Below are 9,559 nucleotides of genomic sequence, written 5' to 3'. Positions count from 1 at the left end.
CACCCGCCTCAAAAAAATTTAAATTGCATGTGTGTGTTTTATGTACTACTTTTTTTTAACAAATAAACTTCCCTCAGTCTGCACAACTACTCCCCCCCATCCCCCAGTCTGCACAACTACTCCCCCCATCCCCCAGTCTGCACAACTACTCCCCCCATCCCCCAGTCTGCACAACTACTCCCCCCATCCCCCAGTCTGCACAACTACTCCCCCCATCCCCCAGTCTGCACAACTACTCCCCCCATCCCCCAGTCTGCACAACTACTCCCCCCATCCCCCAGTCTGCACAACTACTCCCCCCATCCCCCAGTCTGCACAACTACTCCCCCCATCCCCCAGTCTGCACAATTACTGCCCCCATCCCCCAGTCTGCACAATTACTGCCCCCATCCCCCAGTCTGCACAACTACTCCCCCCATCCCCCAGTCTGCACAATTACTCCCCCCATCCCCCAGTCTGCACAATTACTCCCCCCATCCCCCAGTCTGCACAATTACTCCCCCCATCCCCCAGTCTGCACATTTACTCCCCCCATCCCCCAGTCTGCACAACTACTCCCCCCATCCCCCAGTCTGCACATTTACTCCCCCCATCCCCCAATCTGCACAATTACCCCCTTCCCCCAGTCTTCACAATTACCCCCCTTCCCCCAGTCTGCACAATTACCCCCCATCCCTCACAATTACTCCCTCAGTCTGCACAATTACCGCAACGCGCCCCCCCCCCCCCCCCAGTTTGCACGGGGAAGAAATGAGAGAGAAGCAGAGGCAAAGAAAAAATAATTCAGGGGGGAGAGGGGGTTTTGCAGATTGCTCACGTACCTTACAACTCTGGTTAGTCATATAAGTCCATGCTGGAGGCTCCATGCAGGCTGGACTGTGGGCGGAAACAAAGGGGAGGAGGAATTTGGATTGGACAGACGGCCGAGTGGGGGATGAGCTAGGAAGACAAGCAGATACAGCCCGACTCGTGTGTGAAACAAACAAGGAGAGGGAGGATGGAAGGGAGCATTATGGCACTTTGGCGCCCCACCTCTGCAGGTGCTAGGGTGAACTGCACCCCATCACTAGAGCCGAGACTTTGTTACGGCAGCCGCTGGAGGAGGAGGAATAGGCGGACCGAGGGAGGGGAGGACGGACGTGCCCCGGTTACTATGGGAACGACGTTCCTGCTGTGGAAAAGGTATAGGAACGTCGTTCCCATGCGTTCCCGCAGGACTCGAGCCCTGCGCCTCAGACAAGATTAACACAATTTACTTATCCAGACAAAGGCGACATCGTTAAGCAATAGACGGTCCGTCTCTCACATTGAACTTTCTGGAATGTCCATATTAGGAGTTATACTTCCTGGTCATATTAGGAGTTATACTTCCTGGTCATATTAGGAGTTATACTTCCTGGTCATATTAGGAGTTATACTTCCTGGTCATATTAGGAATTATACTTCCTGCTCATAGACCTCACAGTGTACAGGGGATACAATCTTCATATTTCTTGAGAGATATTGTTAATGAATATTATTGTCCCATTTGTAGTAATCCAATCATGTTCTCAGGGTTCATTATTTTCTTGGTCACCCTGCGAGCGCAATACAGACCGTACATACTAAGGGGTCCATTCATAAAACATTTGTTGCACGAAAATCAGAAACATTCAGGCAAATGGATGAAATATCACAGTATGTTTTGGAATAGAATAACTCCTGTCTCATCAGCTCCATCTAGTGGCCAAAATGCGGTATATTTTCTCATTGAGGCATTTCAGAAGGTTATACCACATTTTGGCCTCTAGATGGCCTAAACCAAACCTCACATCCAACTATACTACTGGGATAGCCCTTCCCCATCAATTCCCCCAATAAATAAAAACTCTTCCCCCATCAACTCTCTCCGTACAAAGCTCCCTCCCCATCAATCCCCCCCCCATACAAATCTCCCTCCCCATCAATCCCCCCCCCCGTACAAAGCCCCCCCCATACAAATCTCTCTCCCCATCAATCCCCCCCTCCCGTACAAAGCTCTGTCCCCATCAATCCCCAAGTACAAAGCTCTTCCCCATCAACGCCCCCCCGTACAAAGCTCTTCCCCATCAATCCCCCAAGTATAAAGCTCTTCCCCCATCAACTCTCCCCCCGTACAAATCTCTCTCCCCATCAATGCCCCCCCCCCCCCGTACAAAGCTCTGTCCCCATCAATCCCCAAGTACAAAGCTCTGTCCCACCCCCCATTCCCCTCACTACAATGTTCTGCTCCCATCAATCTCCTTTCTTCTCCCCAGTTCATAGCTCTCCCACCAACCCCTCCTGCACTACTCAGCTCACCCCCTTTTCCCCCCCATACAAAGCAGTGCTCCCATCAACTCCCCCCCCCCCCGTACAAAGCAGTGCTCCCATCAACTCCCCCCCCCCCCATACAAAGCAGTGCTCCCATCAACTTCTCCCCCCCCCCCCCGTACAAAGCAGTGCTCCCATCAACTCCCCCCCCCCCCCCATACAAAGCAGTGCTCCCATCAACTTCTCCCCCCCCCCTTACAAAGCAGTGCTCCCATCAACCCCCCCCCCCCCCCATACAAAGCAGTGCTCCCATCAACTCCCCCCCCCCCCGTACAAAGCAGTGCTCCCATCAACTTCTCCCCCCCCCCTTACAAAGCAGTGCTCCCATCAACTTCTCCCCCCCCCCCCCCATACAAAGCAGTGCTCCCATCAACTTCTCCCCCCCCCCGTACAAAGCAGTGCTCCCATCAACTCCCCCCCCCCCCCGTACAAAGCAGTGCTCCCATCAACTTCTCCCCCCCCCCGTACAAAGCAGTGCTCCCATCAACTTCTCCCCCCCCCCCCCATACAAAGCAGTGCTCCCATCAACTTCTCCCCCCCCCGTACAAAGCAGTGCTCCCATCAACTTCTCCCCCCCCCCCCATACAAAGCAGTGCTCCCATCAACTTCTCCCCCCCCCCCGTACAAAGCAGTGCTCCCATCAACTTCTCCCCCCCCCCCTTACAAAGCAGTGCTCCCATCAACTCCCCCCCCCCCCCCCGTACAAAGCAGTGCTCCCATCAACTTCTCCCCCCTCCCACTACAAAGCTCTCTCCCACAATTCCCCCCCCCCCCCCCCGCCACCACCACCACAAAGCTCTTCCCTCATCAACCCCCCTCAGTAATGAGCTCAGGAACCCCCCTACAACAACACCCACTGCCCTGTATAGAACTCTTCCACCCCCCCCCCCCTTAGCTACTTACCCAATCAGCTGAAGTGGCTGCCAAGAGCATGTTGTGGGGGGGAGGCGCACTGTCCACATAAGCTGGATTCCTGTGCTGGTTTCTGTGTTTACAAAAGATAAAAGCGGGGAGCACAGGGGTAGGGAGCACAGGGGTAGTGCCGGAGGTGGTGGTACTGCCATGCTCCCGCTGAAATAAGGTCCCCCTGACAGGAGGGACCCTGCAGTCACTCTTATCAGTGATTGGGGGGGGGAGCTGCTGAGCTTCCAGTGCACCCCTGACTCTACATAGAAAAGCTGTGCCTGGGGCATGTGGCCCTTCTACCCCCTCACTTGACCCAGCCCTGTGTATGGTTGGGAGATCACACACCTGTACATTGATCCATGGAGAGATCACACACCTGTACATTGATCCATGGGGAGATCACACACCTGTACATTGATCCATGGGGGGAGCACACACCTGTACATTGATCCATGGGGAGATCACACACCTGTACATTGATCCATGGGGGATCACACACCTGTACATTGATCCATGGGGGAGATCACACACCTGTACATTGATCCATGGGGGGATCACACACCTGTACATTGATCCATGGGGGAGATCACACACCTGTACATTGATCCATGGGGGGATCACACACCTGTACATTGATCCATGGGGGGATCACACACCTGTACATTGATATATGGGGAGATCACACACCTGTACATTGATCCATGGGGGATCACACACCTGTACATTGATCCATGGGGGAGATCACACACCTGTACATTGATCCATGGAGAGATCACACACCTGTACATTGATCCATGGGGAGATCACACACCTGTACATTGATCCATGGGGGGATCACACACCTGTACATTGATCCATGGGGAGATCACACACCTGTACATTGATCAATGGGGAGATCCCACACCTGTACATTGATATATGGTGGGGGGATCACACACCTGTACATTGATCCATGGGGAGATCACACCTGTACATTGACCCATGGGGAGATCACACACCTGTACATTGACCCATGGGGGGATCACACACCTGTACATTGATCCATGGGGGCATCACACACCTGTACATTGATCCATGGGGGCATCACACACCTGTACATTGATCCATGGGGGGATCACACACCTGTACATTGATCCATGGGGGCATCACACACCTGTACATTGATCCATGGGGGGATCACACACCTGTACATTGATCCATGTGGGGGGATCACACACCTGTACATTGATCCATGGGGAGATCACACCTGTACATTGATCCATGTGGGGGGATCACACACCTGTACATTGATATATGGGGAGATCACACACCTGTACATTGATATATGGGGGGATCACACACCTGTACATTGATCCATGTGGGGGGATCACACACCTGTACATTGATATATGGGGAGATCACACACCTGTACATTGATCCATGGGGGGATCACACACCTGTACATTGATCCATGGGGAGATCACACACCTGTACATTGATCCATGGGGGGATCACACACCTGTACATTGATCTATGGGGGAGATCACACACCTGTACATTGATCTATGGGGGAGATCACACACCTGTACATTGATCCATGTGGGGGGATCACACACCTGAACATTGATCCATGGGGGATCACACACCTGTACATTGATATATGGGGGGATCACACACCTGTACATTGATCCATGGGGGGATCACACACCTGTACATTGATATATGGGGAGATCACACACCTGTACATTGATCCATGGGGGGATCACACACCTGTACATTGATCCATGGGGGGATCACACACCTGTACATTGATCCATGGGGGGATCACACACCTGTACATTGACCCATGGGGGGATCACACACCTGTACATTGACCCATGGGGGGATCACACACCTGTACATTGATCCATGGGGGGATCACACACCTGTACATTGATCCATGGGGGGATCACACACCTGTACATTGATCCATGGGGAGATCACACACCTGTACATTGATCCATGGGGGGATCACACACCTGTACATTGATCCATGGGGGGATCACACACCTGTACATTGATCCATGGGGGGATCACACACCTGTACATTGATCCATGGGGGGATCACACACCTGTACATTGACCCATGGGGGGATCACACACCTGTACATTGATCCATGGGGGGATCACACACCTGTACATTGATCCATGGGGGGATCACACACCTGTACATTGATCCATGGGGAGATCACACACCTGTACATTGATCCATGGGGGGATCACACACCTGTACATTGATCCATGGGGGGATCACACACCTGTACATTGATCCATGGGGGGATCACACACCTGTACATTGATCCATGGGGGGATCACACACCTGTACATTGATCCATGGGGAGATCACACACCTGTACATTGATCTATGGGATCACACACCTGTACATTGATCTATGGGGGGATCACACACCTGTACATTGATCCTTGGGGGGATGGGATCACACACCTGTACATTGATCTATGGGGGGGATGGGATCACACACCTGTACATTGATCCATGGGGGGATCACACACCTGTACATTGATCCTTGGGGGGGAAGGGATCACACACCTGTACATTGATCAATGGGGAGATCACACACCTGTACATTGATCCCTGGGGGGGAAGGGATCACACACCTGTACATTGATCAATGGGGAGATCACACACCTGTACATTGATCCATGGGGGGGAAGGGATCACACACCTGTACATTAATCCATGGGGAGATCACACACCTGTACATTGATCCATGGGGAGATCACACCCCTGTACATTGATCCATGGGGGGATCACACACCTGTACATTGATCCATGGGGGGATCACACACCTGTACATTGATATATGGGGAGATCACACACCTGTACATTGATATATGGGGAGATCACACACCTGTACATTGATCCATGGGGGGATCACACACCTGTACATTGATCTATGGGGGAGATCACACACCTGTACATTGATCTATGGGGGAGATCACACACCTGTACATTGATCCATGTGGGGGGATCACACACCTGAACATTGATCCATGGGGGATCACACACCTGTACATTGATCCATGGGGGGATCACACACCTGTACATTGATATATGGGGAGATCACACACCTGTACATTGATCCATGGGGGGATCACACACCTGTACATTGATCCATGGGGGGATCACACACCTGTACATTGACCCATGGGGGGATCACACACCTGTACATTGACCCATGGGGGATCACACACCTGTACATTGATCCATGGGGGGATCACACACCTGTACATTGATCCATGGGGGGATCACACACCTGTACATTGATCCATGGGGGGATCACACACCTGTACATTGATCTATGGGGAGATCACACACCTGTACATTGATCCATGGGGGGATCACACACCTGTACATTGATCCATGGGGAGATCACACACCTGTACATTGATCTATGGGATCACACACCTGTACATTGATCTATGGGGGGATCACACACCTGTACATTGATCCTTGGGGGGATGGGATCACACACCTGTACATTGATCTATGGGGGGGATGGGATCACACACCTGTACATTGATCCATGGGGGGATCACACACCTGTACATTGATCCTTGGGGGGGAAGGGACCACACACCTGTACATTGATCAATGGGGAGATCACACACCTGTACATTGATCCCTGGGGGGGAAGGGATCACACACCTGTACATTAATCCATGGGGAGATCACACACCTGTACATTGATCCATGGGGAGATCACACCCCTGTACATTGATCCATGGGGGGATCACACACCTGTACATTGATCCATGGGGGGATCACACACCTGTACATTGATATATGGGGAGATCACACACCTGTACATTGATATATGGGGAGATCACACACCTGTACATTGATCCATGGGGGAGATCACACACCTGTACATTGATCTATGGGGGAGATCACACACCTGTACATTGATCCATGTGGGGGGATCACACACCTGAACATTGATCCATGGGGGATCACACACCTGTACATTGATCCATGGGGGGATCACACACCTGTACATTGATATATGGGGGGATCACACACCTGTACATTGATCCATGGGGGGATCACACACCTGTACATTGACCCATGGGGGGATCACACACCTGTACATTGACCCATGGGGGGATCACACACCTGTACATTGATCCATGGGGGATCACACACCTGTACATTGATCCATGGGGGGATCACACACCTGTACATTGATCCATGGGGGGATCACACACCTGTACATTGATCCATGGGGGGATCACACACCTGTACATTGATCTATGGGATCACACACCTGTACATTGATCCATGGGGAGATCACACACCTGTACATTGATCCATGGGGGGATCACACACCTGTACATTGACCCATGGGGGGATCACACACCTGTACATTGATCCATGGGGGGATCACACACCTGTACATTGATCCATGGGGGGATCACACACCTGTACATTGATCCATGGGGAGATCACACACCTGTACATTGATCCATGGGGGGATCACACACCTGTACATTGATCCATGGGGGGATCACACACCTGTACATTGATCTATGGGGAGATCACACACCTGTACATTAATCCATGGGGAGATCACACACCTGTACATTGATCCATGGGGGGATCACACACCTGTACATTGATCCATGGGGAGATCACACACCTGTACATTGATCTATGGGATCACACACCTGTACATTGATCTATGGGGGGATCACACACCTGTACATTGATCCTTGGGGGGATGGGATCACACACCTGTACATTGATCTATGGGGGGGGATGGGATCACACACCTGTACATTGATCCATGGGGGGATCACACACCTGTACATTGATCCTTGGGGGGGAAGGGATCACACACCTGTACATTGATCAATGGGGAGATCACACACCTGTACATTGATCCCTGGGGGGGAAGGGATCACACACCTGTACATTGATCAATGGGGAGATCACACACCTGTACATTGATCCATGGGGGGGAAGGGATCACACACCTGTACATTGATCTATGGGGAGATCACACACCTGTACATTGATCTATGGGATAATACACCTGTACATTGATCTATGGGGGGATCACACACCTGTACATTGATCCTTGGGGGGATGGGATCACACACCTGTACATTGATCTATGGGGGGGGATGGGATCACACACCTGTACATTGATCCATGGGGGGATCACACACCTGTACATTGATCCTTGGGGGGGAAGGGATCACACACCTGTACATTGATCAATGGGGAGATCACACACCTGTACATTGATCCCTGGGGGGGAAGGGATCACACACCTGTACATTGATCAATGGGGAGATCACACACCTGTACATTGATCCATGGGGGGGAAGGGATCACACACCTGTACATTAATCCATGAGGGATCACACATTGATCTATGGGGGGGATCACACACCTGTACATTGATCTATGGGGAGATCACACACCTGTACATTGATCTATGGGAAGATCACACACCTGTACATTGATCCATGGGGAGATCACACACCTGTACATTGATCTATGGGGAGATCACACACCTGTACATTGATCCATGGGGAGATCACACACCTGTACATTGATCTATGGGGAGATCACACACCTGTACATTGATCTATGGGGAGATCACACACCTGTACATTGATCTATGGGGGATCACACACCTGTACATTGATCCATGTGGGGATCACACACCTGTACATTGATCTATGGGGGGATGGGATCACACACCTGTACATTGATCTATGGGGAGATCACACACCTGTACATTGATCTATGGGGGGGATCACACACCTGTACATTGATCCATGAGGAGATCACACACCTGTACATTGATCCTTGGGGGGATGGGATCACACACCTGTACATTGATCCATGGGGGATCACACACCGGTACATTGATCTATGGGGGGATCACACACCTGTACATTGATCCATGGGGGGATCACACACCTGTACATTGATCCATGGGGAGATCACACACCTGTACATTGATCCATGGGGGGATCACACACCTGTACATTGATCCATGGGGGGATCACACACCTGTACATTGATCTATGGGGGGATGGGATCACACACCTGTACATTGATCTATGGGGGGGGTCACACACCTGTACATTGATCTATGGGGGGGATCACACACCTGTACATTGATCCATGAGGAGATCACACACCTGTACATTGATCCTTGGGGGGATGGGATCACACACCTGTACATTGATCCATGGGGGATCACACACCTGTACATTGATCTATGGGGGGATCACACACCTGTACATTGATCCATGGGGGGATCAC

This window comes from Rana temporaria, chromosome 6, assembly GCF_905171775.1.
Source record: "Rana temporaria chromosome 6, aRanTem1.1, whole genome shotgun sequence".
Lineage (NCBI taxonomy): Eukaryota > Metazoa > Chordata > Amphibia > Anura > Ranidae > Rana > Rana temporaria.
Note: the sequence above shows the minus strand (reverse complement) of the source record.